Below are 20,040 nucleotides of genomic sequence, written 5' to 3'. Positions count from 1 at the left end.
GGTTTTATAAGATTTCTTATGACTTTTATAACGTGCTATATTTTAACTTCTCCACGCTGAAAACTTGCTTCACTACTATATACAGCAGTTCTTTTTTCAAAAATTTATTTTTCAGTTAACATTTCATTTTGATTTATTTTTAGTTATTAATTACGGAGTTTGCCACTTTCAACACTCTCGCTCGCTACTCCTAATTGTTTTTTTTACTAGGTTTTATGACACACCTTCAGCTATTCGCAATCTTTCCTCCACTAAATATCGTCACTCACACACAGACAGCTATATTTATTCAATCGATTTTATTGCCCATCGATTTTTTTATGTATTTCCTTTTATTTCCCTCGCAATGTTTATTTTTATTGTTTGTTTTTCACAACGTTTTTCGCAATTTTCCTTACCTTTGTTTACTTAGCCATTTTACTCGCACTCTTCAACGCTTGGTTACAGTATTGTATACAAATCACTTTGGCATATTTTATTATTATTGTTTAATTCATTTGATTGCGAATATTGGCAATATTCTTTTTTTATTTTTATAAATTTTTTTTTTTGATTTCAACGAAATTTTTCTGTGAAATTTCACACAATTTTTTCTTTGTAGTTTCTGCGTTGCGTAGGAGTTATTGTTGACTGCCTACAGCTGTTTAAGCTGCCATATACTTGTGTGTGTTTTAGTGTATGTGTTGGAGTGATGGTATTCCCTCAATATATGCGGATATTGCACAGCTGTAATTTTGGAATTTTTAACGCATGTTTTCTTATTTTTTTATTTTTATTTTACAGTATTTTATGTTTGCTTTTGGTTTTTTTTCTTTTATTGTTATTTTGCTTTTACTTGGCCTTCTATTTTGTAGGTTGTTTTTGCTTTTGTCGGCGTTTAATTGCCCTTTACTTTTTTAGTACTCAACAGCTGGCTGAAATCAAATAAATTTACCTGAAAGTAAAATGGTTTCAAAAAAAGTTGATTAAATAACAAAATCAAGTAACTTATGAAAGTATTTGTTTTTTTTATTTAATGAAATAAAATAATATTTGTTTTTTAAATAAAAAGATTTCACTTTTGATGAGCAACTAGAAAATCTAGGCCATAAACAAACAAGCAAAAAAAAAAAAACAATTATAGTAGGTATTTAAGAAAACTTTACTGTTCCATTTTTTTCAGAATTTTTATATTTACTTACTTATTTTTTTCATATTTTTTATGAAGTTCTGAAGTTTTTTAAAGTTACAAACTATTACATAAGGGCACCCATACCCTCTCTTTGCACAAAGAAGTCACCCCATGAGATGTCTGCTTAGCCAACTGGGTAATAATGGAACTTTTTGAGGTAGCGAAATATTCAAATGCAACGGCAATGACTTTGGCTATCTCCTGACAGAATATATTTTTACCTTTTTAAGGAGTGAATAGTTGAATGACTCAATGACTACCTTCTTTTTAGTAGCAAGCGCCGCTTCGAAAGTATAGGAATGATACGGAAGTCTAGACTTAAGTTATAAGGGGAGTTTTCAGTCAGAATATTACTCTGTCAACCTTTCCCTCCTACTTTCACATCAAAAGAAAGAAGAAGATTTTAAACAGTATAAAAGATGCTTACTTTTTTACAGTGCAGCAGAAGAAAATATACCAACGTCAAACTAAAAAAAATGTTTCTTTATTATACTTCAAGAATTTTTTTCTCTTAAAAAACGTATTCCGATGGCTGATAAGGCATTAAATCAGAAAATCTTGTTGGCTAATAAATTATAATATCGTGAAAGTTTTCTTTCCGCGAATTTCGTTCGCAAAAAATTAATTACTCGTGGGCTGTTTAGGCATAGGCACCGCTTTGTTGAAAACACATATCGTCGTTGTCAAAGGATCAATTTTTTTTGCTGGTATGTTGATACAACTGCCCTCTATAGTGCCACAGAGTTTGAGCGTGTTCTGTCAATTAACTTGTTTTTTTCATTTAATTATATCAGTAAGCCGCAGGTGTGCTCTGCGATTTTCACTATGGATAAAAATATCGAACAAAGAATTTGCCTGTGTTTTGAACGGGATTTCGTTTGCCGAATCATTGAAAATGTTGCAGAAAACCTACGGCGAGTGCGCTTTATCATATACAAGGGTCTATGAGTGGTATAAGGCTTTTGCAAAGGGCCTAGAAGTCGTGGAAGATTTGACCTGATTTGGTCGCCCATCAACGTCTTCAACGGATGAAAACTTCGACAAAGGAAATTATGCTGGAAAACTATCATTAAAGTTTGAGGGAGGTAGCTCGTGACCTTAGCGTGTTTCACGAATCAATTTGCAATATTTTACATCATCAATTAGGCATGATGGGCATACTTTCAAAAAATTCATCGGGAGAAGGTGGCCGAAGACATGCTTGAGCAAGTGAATTCGGACCCAACGGTTATCAAATGCATCATATTAAGTGATGAGACGTGCGTCAATGAGTTTGACATGCAAACTAGACAACAGGCGGCTGAATTGCGCTATCCACCGAAACCCAAAACACCACGTAAAAATCGGTGAAAAATGAAAGTCATGCTACTCGTTTTCTTTGATTATCGTGAAGTTGTGCACTCGGAATTCATTCCAAATGGTTCTACGGTAAAGAATATAGTTTGGAAGTTATGAGGCATGTGAGAGAGAATGTGTTTAGGAAACTACCTAATTTGTGAAAAGAAAACTCATGGATTTTGCACCATGTTAGCGCAACGTCTGACAAGGCTCATATTGTGAACACTTTTTTGACCAAAAACAAAACAAAAAATATCATCGAACAACAACCGTATTCACCGGATTTAGCCCCCTGTGACATTTTCCTTTTCGCAAAACTTAAATTGCAGCTCCGCGAACGCTGCTTTGAGACAATAGAAGCCATTAGGGAGAATTCGCTGAATGAGCTGAAGAAGATCTCTCCAAACGCATGTAAAAGGTGTTTTTATGACTGCACTAATCATTGGGCTATGTGTATTGCTTCGAATGGAGCCTATTTTGGAGGCGGCAAAATAAATTTTGATGATTAAAAAATTATTTTGCGTTTATTGAAAAATCCCCAGGGTACTTTTTTGACAGAATGTAAGTTTGATAAGAAAAATACCGAGTAATGAAACATGGATGGTTTTGATCTTCAATCTTCTTAATTTTTTAGAAATTTGTTAAACATATTTTCCTCCTTTTTCCACCCCATAAATAATTACTTATATAAATATGTGAGTGATATATTTGAAGAATCTACCTGTAAATATCAAGGCACATTCATTTTTTTATTTTTTTATTTTGAAAGGTAAGGTTTACATGATGAACCAGCACTCTAGCTCGTAAACAGGCTTGAGTAAGCATTGAGCTTACGCTTTGTGCGGCAATGCCTGCTTCTGCTAACATATCCTATTGGCTTAAGGGGCGGCCACTTCCAGCTAGTGTGAGCAATAAATGCATGCTGCAGAAGTGGTTAGAAACCACATCTCTCTACTTTAATCAGAACGGCGGAATGGAAAGCAGCTTAATTGCTTGCAAGAGATCTTTGTCAGAAAACAGGTGGCTGGAAACGGCTTTCTAGCGATTCCGTGTATTGGCGCACCTCATTTCAGAAAACGAGAGGAAGGAGGCTGCAGAAGAAGGCAAAATGCAAGCAGAGATATATGAATCTGTTTTGGTAATCAATGAATCTTTGATACTAATTCTATCACAAAACTGATACCCCTGGTGATTCTTAAGTGCACTCAAATCTTAAAGCTGAGAGCTGTTAATAGAAAAAAATTGAGGTTTTTCTTCAAACTGTTGCTCAATGTCTGCTTGACGAAACGCTTATATTCGTACTGTTGTTCCTGTCGGTGCCTTATGTAAAGAGACTTAATCACCGCTTAAGGTTTCAGAGCCTCAAAATTTTAGTATTACATGAATAAGCACAAATAATCTTTGCATTTAATCTTGAGGCATTGGAAAGAACATTTATCTAAATTTCTGCCGTTGTGTGTCATTGAGTGCCTCTACCCATACCAGGGACTGATATATTAATACCTTACTGTGTGAATCTAAATAGCTTCTCTGCTAAATGGAGGCAAGAAGAGAGTACACAAATGTAAGTGTTACGCAATTATAAAAACATAGTGCGGAATCTAGACATTTGAGGTGTATTGCCATTTTATATTAGAACCTATTTATTTTTTATTAAAATGCCGCGTGGCAGACAACTTACAGAAATGAAAAAAGGTAACATTTTAGCCTTTGCTTCCTAAAAAAAGCCATCTCGAGAAATGGGCCATCTAATAGGAAGAAGCGGTTCTTCCGTTGATTACAAAACGAGACGGAAAACCTTCGTTCGTTATAATATACAGGGTGAACAGTATGAAATATGGGAATAACTAAAAAAATAGGTTTTTGAACGTAATCAGCTTCGAATTTTTTATAAGAAATTTTAACGTTTTCCAAAAAATTTGTAATTTTTCGAAAAAGTTATGGATATTTGAATTTTTTTTTTTATTTTCATCAAAAAAAATTTGAGTACTTCGAAAATGTTGACAAAAATTTATTAGAAGGAATATATAAGTTTTCGAAAAAGTTATGGATATTCTGATTTTTATCTTTCGATTCTGTTTATTAAATTTCCAACAAAAAAAATGTCACTACTTCAAGAAAAGTTGCCATAAAATTTGTTGGAAAAAATGTGTACTTTTTCGAAAAAGTTAAGAATCTTTTCATTTTTCCTTTTAAATTTCAACAAAAAACCAAAAAATTTCAGTATTTCGAGAAAAGTCGACAAAAATTTATTAGAAAAAATATGTAAATCTTCGAGAAAGTTTTGAATGTTTTGAATTTTACCTTTAGAACTATTTTTTTTTAATTTTCAAAAAAACAAGGTAAGTACTTCGAAAAAAGTTGACGAATTTTGTTAGCAAAAATGTATAATTTTTCGAAAAAGTTATGGGGTTTTTTGTTGTCGATTTGTTTTTAATTTTCAACAAAATAAAAAAAAAACTTTTAGTACTTCGATAAAAGTTGACACTTTTCAGAAAAGCAAATACATAATCATATAATTTAATACATTTATAATAAATCATAAATTCCTGACCTTCGCCTCTCAGCAGCAAAAATTAAATGTTGCACCCAATTTTTTTAACCTCCATTTTGTAGATGCATTGAAAAATACTTAAAGTCTTACATATGTAGATCAATTTGATGAAAATAAATTTAACTTAGATGGGCCAGATGGATTTAGTAAGCATTGGCGAGCTTTGCGTTTAGAGCCAAGATCATTTTCAAAAAAAAACAAAAACAATTTTGCGGTGGATATCTGATAGTGTGAGGGGCTGGGAGTATACTTGGAAAAGTCAATATCCCCTTTCCATCAACACGCATTAGACCCGAAGAGAATATGAGCTTATTTTCGAATAAATTACTACCATTCCTCAATGTGTATTTTATCGAAAATCTTGTTTTCCAGCAAAATAATGCGGCCTGTCATTCATCTCATGCCACCTTGAGTTGGTGTGTTGAACAATGTTATTGCTTTTCTTGAGTGGCCATCAAGAGGGGTTTATGGAAGAAATAAGCAGTACTCCACAAAGAAATAGTTGAAAGATGCCATTCTTCATTCCTTGGACTCGCGTAGCACGCTACTAGCCAAAACTTACTTGATTCCACACCGAATAGAATTTTTAAAGCTCTGAAAAAGAATTGAAATAAATAAGTGAGTAAATAACAGATATTTTAAATAATCTAAAAACTTTTTTCTCTTAACTCTTTTGGCCAACAAAGGGATGTAAAAAAGTTTTGTGTAGGGAAAGCATTGAGTTTTAAGAGCGGTCCGCCTAAACAAACCTAATTCAGTATATAAAATTAAATATCTGGCATATATATAATTGTCTAAATAATGAACAGTACCGAATATTTTCACTCTGAAGACGAAAATAATTGTTAATTAATTAAAATTCCTTAATATAAATATTTTTATTTTTGTTATACTTTATTTTTCTTTACTTTCACACACATATATATACATATATATATTCACACACGCTTATCGCGCTTTGAAAACCACAAAGCGTACGCTACTGGCTTAAAGTCTGTTCTCTCATTTTCGAGTATCAACAAGTTACGTATACGCACCGCACGCCAACGCTCCCCTATCTAAATACACACAAGTAGATATGCGAGTAAATACACATCTGAACGACGGTTGAGCGACAAGCATGGATGCACGCGCTACTGGGAGTAATAGTAAATGTACAACAATAACAAATCTCAAGCGAAAAGCACACAACAAAAATAAAATAATCAATATGATAATATCAGTAATGCCACAAGAGTACTAACACTCTAACGGCTATTGTTTACCACAATGTGGGCTTCGAAGCGAGTGGCGGTACAACGTAAAATTGCGTAGGTGTTGCTATGTTGGTTTTTGTGGCGACGGTCACGTTTGCTGCTGCACGCGCTTTTTTATGTGACTTTAAAGTGGCAAGTTGTGACTTTTTTCAAGAGTTTTGCCTTTGTTTACATTTATTTTGTTTTTTGTTTTATTTATATTTGTTGTTTTATCGTGCCAATTTCTAATGGGGTGAGTGTATGAGTGCAAAGTGAAAACCGGTTAAGTAAGAATTTCGTTGGACAGGTACGTAAAAAAGGTTCTTAAGCTACAAATACTAAAAGAGATGTGTGAAATAAAATTGAACTAATGGAATTTAAAGGCAAGACAAGGCACTTCAGCTATTTCAGAATTAATTCGTAATATTTTAGTTAATTTTAATTAATTTTAGTTGATTTCCAATTTTTATCTTAGTGTGTGTGTAGCCTTTTTGTGTATAATTGGCGTGTACCTTCTTTGTAAGCTGTTTGGCTGAACTCCACTTCCTATTTGTGGAGTGCATCTTTATGTTGTTTTGCAAATGGAGGGACCCACAGTTTTAAGCCGCCTCCGAATGGCTGACCAATTTTTATGAGAAGCCTTATCTTGGTAGGATGGAACTCGGATGTTTGCTCTTTTTTGTTGAGGCATGATCGCTTCCGGAATTTGTTTTGTTTGGTTTCCAACCCAGTAAATATAACTGAGCATTATTTACAGAGCCGTAGAGAGCATATCCGGGCCCCGGGGGAAAATTGCAAATGCAGGCCCTTTCAAATTATGTCTAATTCATATAAATACGTATAATCTCGAGTCCGGGCCCCTCTGAGAACTTCGGGCTCGGGGTAAAAAGTCCCCGTTCCCCCCTCTCGTCGGGCCTGATTATTTACATATCTTACATACCGTAGTAGATAGTCGACTTAAATTAGAATGAACTGTTTTTTATTGAATTTTTTTAAATTATCTAAATTTTTATTCACTGTCGTAAATCCTGATTTCGATTTATAGAAAAAATTAATATTAGGATTGTTTACTGGATGGAGCTGGCATAAACATGAATAAAGCTATCTGTATGCTCAAACTTATTTATTGAATTTAAGCCACAGATTCATACAATCACAGAGATACATATCAGAAATTGTGGTATACCCTTCGAGGTATGTCTTTTACTACTCACAATTTCTCAACGAGACCCAATTAGTTAAAAGAACCTAAGTTGGTAGTGGGCTACGTGCTGAATTTATGTGTTTTTTGTTCCTATCAGACCAAGATTTAGGAGATTTTCGACGCTTCTTCTCGCCTCATCACAGTTCAGCACCATGACTGATAATATCTCTATGGACGCGACGCAGAATTAGACAATACGCGCACTCCAAGCCTGTGTACCTGCCTTCACAGTCTGTAGTGACTTGTGAGAATGCCCAAAAGCGTTCTTTATTTGTTCTCAGGGAGATTTATAAATTTTAAATATCTTAAGATTCTACATTCCCAGTAAGAACTTTCCTGGCACAGCACCGCGGTTTAATATCAGTTTAAGAGACTTAGCCTTCTTCTTTCTAGGCTCTTTTTTCAGATTTACTTTCATCATGCTTCGTGACACCACCAGAAAAGACTCAGATTCTATTAGTTTTGATCGAGTAACAGTCATGCGTAAGCAGATCTGGATTCAGCAGCGTTCAACGTACATTTATTTTATTCCGGTTCCACCTTTTTTATTTAAATCTAGTTTATTTCTGTTATAGTCCACTCAGCCTTTTCTGGCTGCTGGAACACTTTACTTATTTGAAAATTTTAACATATCGATGATCTTTCTACCTTTTGATTATAAATGATTTGTTAACCAAAATTCAAAACAATCATTTTCTTCTACAAAAAATTTGGTATAAAATACTATTTTCTCTTCCATCAAATCACCAAAAATTGCACAAAGTTCACATGCAGTGCCGGCGGTATACCAATCAGTGTCACACTGGCCACATGCAAAACAAATTTTATATTTTCCCGCACAAATTCCCACACCCCTACACACGAACTGGTCTTTGGCAAAAATATTTAACAAAAAAATCAAAAAAAAAATGTAATGCATTGTGTGGCACGCTTCACAGTCGGCCTGTCAACGACACACAGCCAGCCAGTGGCTGCGAGCAAAGAATAAGCGAACAGCGTGAATGAATTCAATTCAGTAAATCTGCTAATAAAGTTTTCACTTACACAAGCGCCAAGCCGCTAATCGCTTTGTTGAATGTATATTTGTTATTGTTTTTGTTTTTTGTGTTCTTAGCTAAACACCTATTTTTTAGATAATTTTATTTATTTATTTCCTTTTAATCATTTATTTATTTCCTTTTACTTATTTTTTATAATTTTTTTTTTTTTCAATTTGTCCAATTCCTTAAATTGCTACTTAGCTGTTTTTAAGTTTTATTGAATTTATTTTTCTTTCACTTTAATATCCGATTGACGCCCGCGTTCAGGTCAACACACGTCCGCAACGCTCAACAACCCGATACTTTGTGAAAAATGCCAAGCACCAGCTGCTGGCAGCTATGCGAGCGATTTTGCTCGGTCCACTCGAGCAGTCCAGCAGTGGTGAGCTACGTTATTCAATTCACGTGTTTGTGTTAGTGCATGTGGTGAATTTCTCAACTAAGCAACTAGTGTGTAAAATGATTATGTGGCTCCTCTACTCTTGCCACAGTTGGCTGCTTTTGGATATTTGCTGCTTTACGAATTTTGTTGCAAAAAAAAAAGAAAAATAAGTACATGAATAAAAACAAAACAAAAACAAAGTAAACATTATTGGCATTGCGCTGTATACTTTTGCCACTTGCCGCCACATCTGGCGCTGTTGCTCGTGTCAAGAGTGTTTTGGTTTGCCAACATCCATGAGTTGGCATTCTCACTGATTTTCTCGCGCTCATTGCAACACTTGTGGCATTCAGTAGGGCATGAGCTTTTGCTGGCATTTTTCTCTTAGCTAATTCTTGAGCGATGTGATTTTAAGCAAATTTGGTTTCTATCATGCTTTTGAAAAAGAAATTAATAATAATGCTTTTAATTACTTTCTAAATTAAATTTAAGTCCAGATAACTGAAAAAAAACAATAAAAAAAATTATAGTAGTAAAATGATCATATATTTTACCTCCAATATTAAGTCCAAGAAAAACTAATAAAACTAAAAAAAAAAAAAATATTTTATAATTTCATACTTTTTACCTGCAATATTTACACCACAAAACAAATTAATTAGAATTGTTAAAAAAAAATTGTTCATTACTAAAATGTTCATATCTTTTATTTCCACAATTAAGGTCAACAAAAATTAAATTTAAAAAATTTAATTAAAAAAATGCCCATAGCTTCTCTTTTCAATAGTAGAGCAAAAAATTAATAAAAAAAAGAAATATATTTTGAAGAAATATATATTTCCAATATTAGGCCAAAAAACTTAATTACAAAACAAAAAAAAATAATTAAAAGTGTTCCAATATTAAGTTCAGGAAAAAATGAATCAAAAAATTATTTAAAAAAATTGAAATTGAAATTTGAAGAAATATATATTTCCAATATTAGGCCAAAAAACTTAATTACAAAACAAAAAAAAAATAATTAAAAGTGTTCCAATATTAAGTTCAGGAAAAAATGAATCAAAAAATTATTTAAAAAAATACACTTTTCTGTTACACTACTAAAATGTTCATATATTTCCTTTCCAATACTAAGTCCAAGAAAAAGTAAACTCTTTTAAATTTATTTTAATTACATTTTCCTTTTTCTTCAGTAATAAAATGTTCATATTTTTTATTTCCAATATTATGACCACGAAAACTTAAATTAAAAAAAAAAATTTTATTAAAAACTTTAATTAAAAAAAAAGTTGTTTCTAATATTAAAACCAAGCAAAAATATATAAAAATAATTTTCTTTAAAAAAAATTGGTTTAAAATTTCTGTTTTATTATCTGATATTCATAACTTTTATTCCCACTATTTTTACTATTTTCTTGTTCCAATATTAAGTACAAGAAAAGTTTAATTTTTTTATATTTATTTTTATTACGCATATTTTCTTTTTTCTTCAGTAGTAAAATGTAGTAAAAAAAAATATTTTTTAGTTGACAAACTTTTATTAAAAAAATATAATTTTTTTCATTAGCATAATGCACCATAATTTTTATTGTCAATGTTGGGACCAAAAAGATTTGATTACTAACGAAAAACATAATTACAAAAATGTTCCAATATTATTAGTGCAAGAAAAACTAAGTATTTTTAATTTAATTTAAATCCAAGAAACTTGAAATACCACAAAAAAAAAAATATGAATTAAGATTTAAAATTTTGTTTGGTTGGTAAAATCCAAGAAATATCAAATAAAAAAAAATAGTTCAATTGGTTTTCTCCAAATACCAAAATATTCAACTTATAATATTATTGTTTTTTTTTTAACTTTTTTAATTTATTTCTTATTAAACCCAAGACAACAAATGAATCATATTTCAGAAAAAAATGTATTTTAGACACATACCTGGATCACTTACAGATCTGTTTAGCGATTTTCAACGATTTTCAGTCTTAAAGTTAGTCATATAAAGAAATATTCTGAGATTAGAAAAAATATTATAGCATATATTTTCTATATATCCGGGCTACTAATATAGCTTTAAAAATTGAAGTTCCAATAATAATTTTCTTAAATTGTAAATAGTTGAGTACAATTTTTTTTTAATTAAATTTTTTCAATCGAGTGAAATCATATATAAGTGTACGCCACTCAAATTTGTTCAGAAAATATTTCCATAAGTATTTAATTTGTCTTTCTCTTTTGCATTCCCAGCATTTTTGCGAAAAAGAGCGTCGCCTATCGTCAATTCTAATTCACTCCTCTTTTCACCTTTTTTGCGCGCTCGAACGCTAAGGGTTGCATTCTCCACAACCCCGGAACAAAATATATTAACAATTGTCTACCATTTCACTATCTCCCTTTCTCTCTCGCTCGCTCTACACGTACCCACGACTATGCGCTCACGTTCGCTTATTCTCATAAACTCACCACAGCCCCCTAAAGGCGACACCCTAATAACCTATTAACGCCCAATAATAAACATACAAGCCTCGGGAAGTGTGTAGTACTTATATATGGATTTGTTTTCCATGTATGTGTGTATGTATGTATGTATGTATGTATGCATGCTTGCTGGTATGCATGTAAATATTAACAGTCCTAGTGCACTAGCACTCATTTGCCTACTGCGTCCAAGTCAATGGCCTTCTTCTTCTCAATCATACTGCTGCTGTAGCAGCTGCTATTTCCTCATTTGCTGTTCTACAGGGTTATATGCATCTTCTCGCTCTTCTTCATCACCTCCCTCTTCTTGTTCTTTTTCTTCTTGTTCTTTAGCTGATTTGGCACACTTGTTTGCTTTCTGAACGGAGTATTTACCAACTCGTATGCGGCGTGTAATTTAGTAACAATGTTTGTTTGCACGTATACTTACATACATACCATGTGTGTATGTGTGTGTGTTTGCTGGAATGCAAATACTGTTCTCCCTATTTGCATGTTGGTACGCAGGCATTGCAACAGTCACCACTACCTGCTGGCTGGAAGCACTACCCATTTGCATGAGCAAAAGAAAACCAACGAAAAAACTCAACAAGTCAGGAATACTTGCGGTCAGTGTTTTATGCAACAAGCGCACAATTATACAAATATATACACATTTGTAGATGTAAATATGTATAGGTACATATGAATATTCATTTTAAGGTCACTGTAATGTTGCTGGCACTTTTCCTACTGACTCTGATAGCGAGTACATTTTTTATTCACTTTTGCTGGCTATTTTCAGTTGCAGTGGCTGCTGTTGCCCATCATTTCGTTTTGCTCTGGCTGCAGTTGTTGCTTTTATTAGTGCAACATCTACTTCAGGCTTCGGCTGCTTTGCAATACAATCATTCATTCAGCCACTCATTCAGTCGTTTATCATGTCAAGGCTTTCAGTGCTGGTTGCTGCGGATTTCGCAGGCTGCAAGGTAGAACAAATTACTATATGCAAGTGCTAGTGTATGTACGATCGTTCACTGTTATGCTGCTGCCTATGATTGATAAACGCGGTTGCACGCAGGATTTGTGCCTGAACTTAAATATGATAATCTACTAAATGGTATATTTACAATCATTTCTTGCCTTTGATGTTTCTAAGAAATGAGAAAATATTGGAAATAAAAATAAAAGATGGTTATTTTATCTATCAATATTATAGTTAAACGACGCAATAATGAGAAAGCCTGCGTGTAGTCATGACCTGCTGTCTGTTTCTTTAATGGATTTTAGTTTAAAGGAGAAGATAAGCTAGAAGACTACAATAGATAATTTATTTCGTTAGATGTCAGAACAAATGCTCCTTTTTGTCTGGAGCAAAGGTCTGAAGTAGAGCCAGAGTAAATGAATAGAATTCCATTGCCATAAATGACGATACTTTGAAAACGAATAATGGCATACGGACAATGGAAGTCCATGTCCAAGATTTCTTTGAATGACAAATAAGCAATGAACAAAAACTATTGAGCAACGACGATGGATTAATTACCACAGATTAGTGACTTCTAGTGGCGAGTATTGGGCATTGATTTTAACTTAGTACTATTCCACTCGTCTACCAATACTTCACTATTGTTTAATTATTACCGACAAAAGGCTTGTAACCAATGACGTTTAAAACTCTGACAATACTGGCTACTTCTTACTTATCAATCTTTACTGCACCACATCGAAAGTAACCGCGACAATCACGAGGTGCCTGTCAATTTTTTCCAACCACTTCCTGTCACATATTTTGCGAATTTTATGGACCCATGCAATAGCCTATTCGGGCCCGCTAAAAACAGGTAACAGGAAAAAAAGGGGGAAGTGGATGGTACATATATACACAAATTTATTCCTCCGCTTCATAGTGAACTATAGGGCCACATAGGGCATATGCTTGGGAAAAATGGTGACAATGTTGTTAGGCAAGCCCTACGTTAGAAGCTCTTCCAACAAGCTATCTGAGCAGAGGGTAGGCCATGTACCATCTGGGGATGCTCAACACTAGTTGAAATTAGCTCTCTTGGTTTAACGTAGAATGAGCTGGGATATATAGCTCAAAACTTTGCGCTTTGGCGAAGAGACGTAGTTGACGGTTTAAGTTCCAATAGGAGTTAAAGGAAAAAAATAAAAATAATAATAATTTTCTATCTATTCGTCATGTTCACCGTATATGTAGCCAGCTTTCATGATAAAGGCTCGTCTTCTTGTGCATCTGTCTGTAAGGTTTCGCCTTGTACGTAGTCTTCGATGTATATCTTTAATGTGTTCCAGCTGCCCTCACGTTTAGACTTTTGCTGACTATGTTGCTCGATACGATGTCGCCAATCTACTTCCTCAGAGCTTCTAGTTCTTTAAGCTCGTTCACACAACTCAAAAATAATAATATAATAATAATAATAATTTCTGCATAATGATAATTGACGCGAGCCTTTGCATCAAGGATTCCAATAACTGTTGACGAATCCAACAGTTGCCATAGGAAATAATTAAAGTCAACTGGCATTTCACAATGATTATAAGCCAATGACTAATGACTAATGACTAATGACTTATGACTAATGACTAATGACTAATGACTAATGACTAATGACTAATGACTAATGACTAATGACTTATGACTAATGACTAATGACTTATGACTAATGACTAATTGACTAATGACTAATGACTTATGACTAATGACTAATGACTTATGACTAATGACTAATTGACTAATGACTAATGACTTATGACTAATGACTAATGACTAATGACTAATGACTAATGACTAATGACTTATGACTTATGACTAATGACTAATGACTTATGACTAATGACTTATGACTAATGACTAATGACTTATGACTAATGACTAATGACTAATGACTTATGACTAATGACTTATGACTAATGACTAATGACTTATGACTAATCACTTATGACTAATGACTAATGACTAATGACTAATGACTTATGACTAACGACGAATGACTAATGACTAATGACTAATGACTAATGACTAATGACTAATGACTAATGACTAATGACTAATGACTAATGACTAATGACTAATGACTAATGACTAATGACTTATGACTAATGACTTATGACTAATGACTAATGACTAATGACTAATGACTAATGACTAATGACTTATGACTAATGACTTATGACTAATGACTAATTACTTATGACTAATTACTTATGACTAATGACTTATGACTAATTACTTATGACTAATGACTAATGACTAATGACTAATGACTAATGACTAATGACTAATGACTAATGACTAATGACTTTTGACTAATGACTAATGACTAATGACTAATGACTATTGACTAATGACTAATGACTAATGACTAATGACTAATGACTAATGACTAATGACTAATGACTAATGACTAATGACTAATGACTAATGACTAATGACTAATGACTTATGACTAATGACTTATGACTAACGACGAATGACTAATGACTAATGACTAATGACTAATGACTTATGACTAATGACTTATGACTAATGACTAATGACTTATGACTAACGACGAATGACTAATGACTAATGACTAATGACTAATGACTAATGACGAATGACTAATGACTAATGACTAATGACTAATGACTAATGACTAATGACTAATGACTAATGACTTATGACTAATGACTTATGACTAATGACTAATGACTAATGACTAATGACTAATGACTAATGACTTATGACTAATGACTAATGACTATTGACTAATGACTAATGACTAATGACTAATGACTAATGACTAATGACTAATGACTAATGACTAATGACTTATGACTAATGACTTATGACTAATGACTAATGACTTATGACTAATGACTAATGACTAATGACTTATGACTAATGACTTATGACTAATGACTAATGACTTATGACTACTCACTTATGACTAATGACTAATGACTAATGACTAATGACTTATGACTAACGACGAATGACTAATGACTAATGACTAATGACTAATGACTAATGACTAATGACTTATGACTAATGACTTATGACTAATGACTAATGACTAATGACTAATGACTAATGACTAATGACTTATGACTAATGACTAATTGACTAATGACTAATGACTTATGACTAATGACTAATGACTAATGACTAATGACTAATGACTAATGACTTATGACTTATGACTAATGACTAATGACTTATGACTAATGACTTATGACTAATGACTAATGACTTATGACTAATGACTAATGACTAATGACTTATGACTAATGACTTATGACTAATGACTAATGACTTATGACTAATCACTTATGACTAATGACTAATGACTTATGACTAATGACTAATGACTAATGACTTATGACTAATGACTAATGACTTATGACTTATGACTAATGACTAATGACTAATGACTAATGACTAATGACTAATGACTTATGACTTATGACTAATGACTAATGACTTATGACTAATGACTTATGACTAATGACTAATGACTTATGACTAATGACTAATGACTAATGACTTATGACTAATGACTTATGACTAATGACTAATGACTTATGACTAATGACTAATGACTAATGACTAATGACTAATGACTTATGACTAATGACTAATGACTTATGACTAATGACTAATTGACTAATGACTAATGACTTATGACTAATGACTAATGACTAATGACTAATGACTAATGACTAATGACTAATGACTTATGACTTATGACTAATGACTAATGACTTATGACTAATGACTTATGACTAATGACTAATGACTTATGACTAATGACTAATGACTAATGACTTATGACTAATGACTTATGACTAATGACTAATGACTTATGACTAATCACTTATGACTAATGACTAATGACTAATGACTAATGACTTATGACTAACGACGAATGACTAATGACTAATGACTAATGACTAATGACTAATGACTAATGACTAATGACTAATGACTAATGACTAATGACTAATGACTAATGACTAATGACTAATGACTTATGACTAATGACTTATGACTAATGACTAATGACTAATGACTAATGACTAATGACTAATGACTTATGACTAATGACTTATGACTAATGACTAATTACTTATGACTAATTACTTATGACTAATGACTTATGACTAATTACTTATGACTAATGACTAATGACTAATGACTAATGACTAATGACTAATGACTAATGACTAATGACTAATGACTAATGACTTTTGACTAATGACTAATGACTAATGACTAATGACTATTGACTAATGACTAATGACTAATGACTAATGACTAATGACTAATGACTAATGACTAATGACTAATGACTAATGACTAATGACTAATGACTAATGACTTATGACTAATGACTTATGACTAACGACGAATGACTAATGACTAATGACTAATGACTAATGACTTATGACTAATGACTTATGACTAATGACTAATGACTTATGACTAACGACGAATGACTAATGACTAATGACTAATGACTAATGACTAATGACTAATGACGAATGACTAATGACTAATGACTAATGACTAATGACTAATGACTAATGACTAATGACTAATGACTTATGACTAATGACTTATGACTAATGACTAATGACTAATGACTAATGACTAATGACTAATGACTTATGACTAATGACTAATGACTATTGACTAATGACTAATGACTAATGACTAATGACTAATGACTAATGACTAATGACTAATGACTAATGACTAATGACTAATGACTAATGACTAATGACTAATGACTAATGACTAATGACTAATGACTATTGACTAGTGACTAGGGACCAATGAGTCTTAAACTGATCAATGCTGCTGAAATTTGAACTAATACCCAATGACCCTTAGATAATAAGTGCTGATCAATATTTCTTTGAAAATTTCTGCTGACTAATGACAAATTTTCTAATGATAATTGTGACTACTTATCAAGGATCGTAATGGCCTTTGACAAATGAACCATTAACTACCGGAAAATTATTACGTTTCATATGCGCCTGAGCAATTATATTAAACCAGTGATTAGTAACTTGTGGCTAAGGACCTTTATGAAATGACTACTGATCAATATTTCCTAAGAAATTACTACTGACCAATGATTTTTGTTATTGGCGACAATCAACTAGTGATTACTGATCGACATCTTAGTTGAAAATGACTACTGACCAATATTTCTTCAGATAAGGCTACTGACTAATAACGAACTCACACTTGCTAGCGACTACCAACCTATGATCCTTAGATGCTGTCCACTTCAGTACTTCTTTTGACATGAGCATTTACTAATGACTAATTACCTGCTGGTTAATGACTACTGGCACTAGGAGCGCTGATGAATTAAAAATTACGAACATTGGCCATTGAAAATTTATGCCTTTGAATAAATTACTATGTTTGTTAAAAAAATGTTGCTTGTAAAGAAACTATGTTGATAGGCAGGTAGGTAGGTGAAATGGTTGAAGTACCACTCTGGCACCCCCAAGTAGTACTTAAGCGCCGTTTTGAAACCATTATGAGAAGGAACATATATACAGCCTGTCAGATGCAATACAGACGATTGATGGGGCTTAGGTTGGCGCACTTCCCCAGGCAGTCGAAGAAAGGAGCACCTAGTGACCTGAATCGTCTAGCTACCAAAGCCGGACATTACATTTACATTATCCTTCCCTGAAAGGTCCGCACAGCTTCTGCAATGGGGATAAAATGGTAATCCTAGCTTTTTTGCGTGCGTACTGATCGTCCAATGACCGGTGAATACCCGCCTACTAATTTGGAAATTGAAAAACGTGGAGTTCACAGAACTTTTTGAGTTCACTATTTATTGTATTGGAGCCAAAGTATTTTCGAAATAGCACATGAAGAAATGAAACTCCATAAGTTTCCTGAGAAATAAGTTGTGCCATCCCCCTTTAACAACAGTCAGGTGTATGCCGCTGACCAGGTAAGAGATATCTGAGACCAATTCAGTTCCCTTCCTGGCAAGCTCATCAGCAATTTCATTTCCCTCTATGTTCCTATGTTCTGTAACACAGATCAAAAAAATATTACCTGCACACCCAAGAGATTTGACCTCCTTTTTACAGGTGTTTACTACTTCCGTTCTGAACCATGGCGTCGTCAGAGCCTTGATCGCGGCTTGACTATAGGAAAAAATGTTAGCGTCTCCCTCGCTCCTTCGTTCCATAAGTATTTTGCATGTCTGCAGGATCGCAAAGATTTCTACCTGATAAACACTAAAAGTATCGGCAATTTAAAGGACATAGATAAATTGGCCGATTGAACAAAAATCCCTGTCCCTACTCTTGATTCCTGGAGCCGTAAGTGAAGACAGACGTGCCGAGCTGGGTGCAGATTTTCCCATCGCTGCAATCCTTCCTACATAGAAATATTGCCTCCACCCGACCCTCAAACCCTAGTTTGCGTATAGTGAGTTTTTGTCCGAAGTTCAGAGAAATAGGTATGTTGATAACGCCTAGTAAAAATATTGGTGCCCCTATTGCATAGGTGGTGACATCCTTATTTCACTAATAATTCTTTTATTTCAAGGAGATGAGATTCATTTACTAAGAGTTATTTCAAGGGCTCTAGTGACGAGGAAGTTTAGCATCAACTGCTGTGCTAGAACACCGGTTTCTGCATAGTTATTGTTCTTCTATTTGAGAGTTTTTTGTGACAGAGTTTTTCGAGCTTTTTATCCTTCCTGTTTTCTTCGCATAGATAAGCGTAAAAGAGTGGAACATTTGTTTTTATCTGCCAGTACAGCTTTGGCTGGCTCGGTTCTTACTTGACAAGAGATGGTAGATTGGCACATTGTCATTGGATGGCACAGGCCTACACAGGTAAGAGCTTTGGGAGCATGAAACGCATATCTGCTAGAACTTATAATATAGAAAGAAAATACTTTAAATCCCTCCGAAGAAATTGTCTGCGTTTGTCATTGGTGCATGTGATAGATATCAATTCTTAATACATCTTCAATTATGAGGGTCATATTATTCGAGATTGCAATTTACAAAAATGCAGTCCAGCGTGTTTCCTACCTAAAGAAATTCAGTTTTATATGGAATAAAGGCAAAAAACGATCAGCAAAGAAGAAAGATATATTAAAAATCAACGCGATTTTTCCGCAAAAAAAATCACCTATATCCAGTTTTGCTCACAAGTGTCTTTATTTTCCCATACATTAAACACCGATTTCTTAATCTTGTAAAATCACTTACCTACCGCAGCCAGTAGTGAATCATCCCTACATATGCATCCTTACTTCTCTATAGCTCCATTCAATCAATCAATAATTTTACTGCCAAAAATTTTCATTACGCAATACCAAAAAACACGAATTTCTCATGTAACGGAGCGAGTTCACTTAGTTAGTTGTTACTTTCGCTAAATTGCGTACTGCCTCTCAGCCTATTTGTGTGTCTACCTTCCAGCATCTTGTGAAGTATTTCGTAATCGTCGGCGTTAAAAATCTCGTTTTCGCTCATTTAGCGACGCGACACACATCTCACATAATGAGCCACTTAATGAGCAGCTGGCCGGTGAATTTGAAGGCAAAACGTTTCCAAGCGCATGTCATATACTCGTTCATACGTGCATGAGTTAAA

General features: G+C 33.4%; 1 long non-coding RNA gene across 1 annotated transcript; it reads right to left on the bottom strand.

Annotated features, from left to right (window-relative positions):
* Nucleotides 1-803: 803 nt before the first annotated feature.
* On the bottom strand, nucleotides 804-8,832 carry LOC129243793 (uncharacterized). Its single transcript, XR_008582346.1, has 2 exons — nucleotides 8,547-8,832; nucleotides 804-934 (listed from the first exon to the last, which is right to left on the bottom strand). It is a non-coding gene; the product is annotated as an uncharacterized LOC129243793 (long non-coding RNA).
* Nucleotides 8,833-20,040: the final 11,208 nt, after the last annotated feature.

The sequence above is a fragment of the Anastrepha obliqua genome, chromosome 4, assembly GCF_027943255.1.
Source record: "Anastrepha obliqua isolate idAnaObli1 chromosome 4, idAnaObli1_1.0, whole genome shotgun sequence".
NCBI classification, from domain to species: domain Eukaryota; kingdom Metazoa; phylum Arthropoda; class Insecta; order Diptera; family Tephritidae; genus Anastrepha; species Anastrepha obliqua.
The sequence above is the reverse complement of the archived record's forward strand: the minus strand, read 5'-3'. Positions and strand labels throughout refer to the sequence as shown.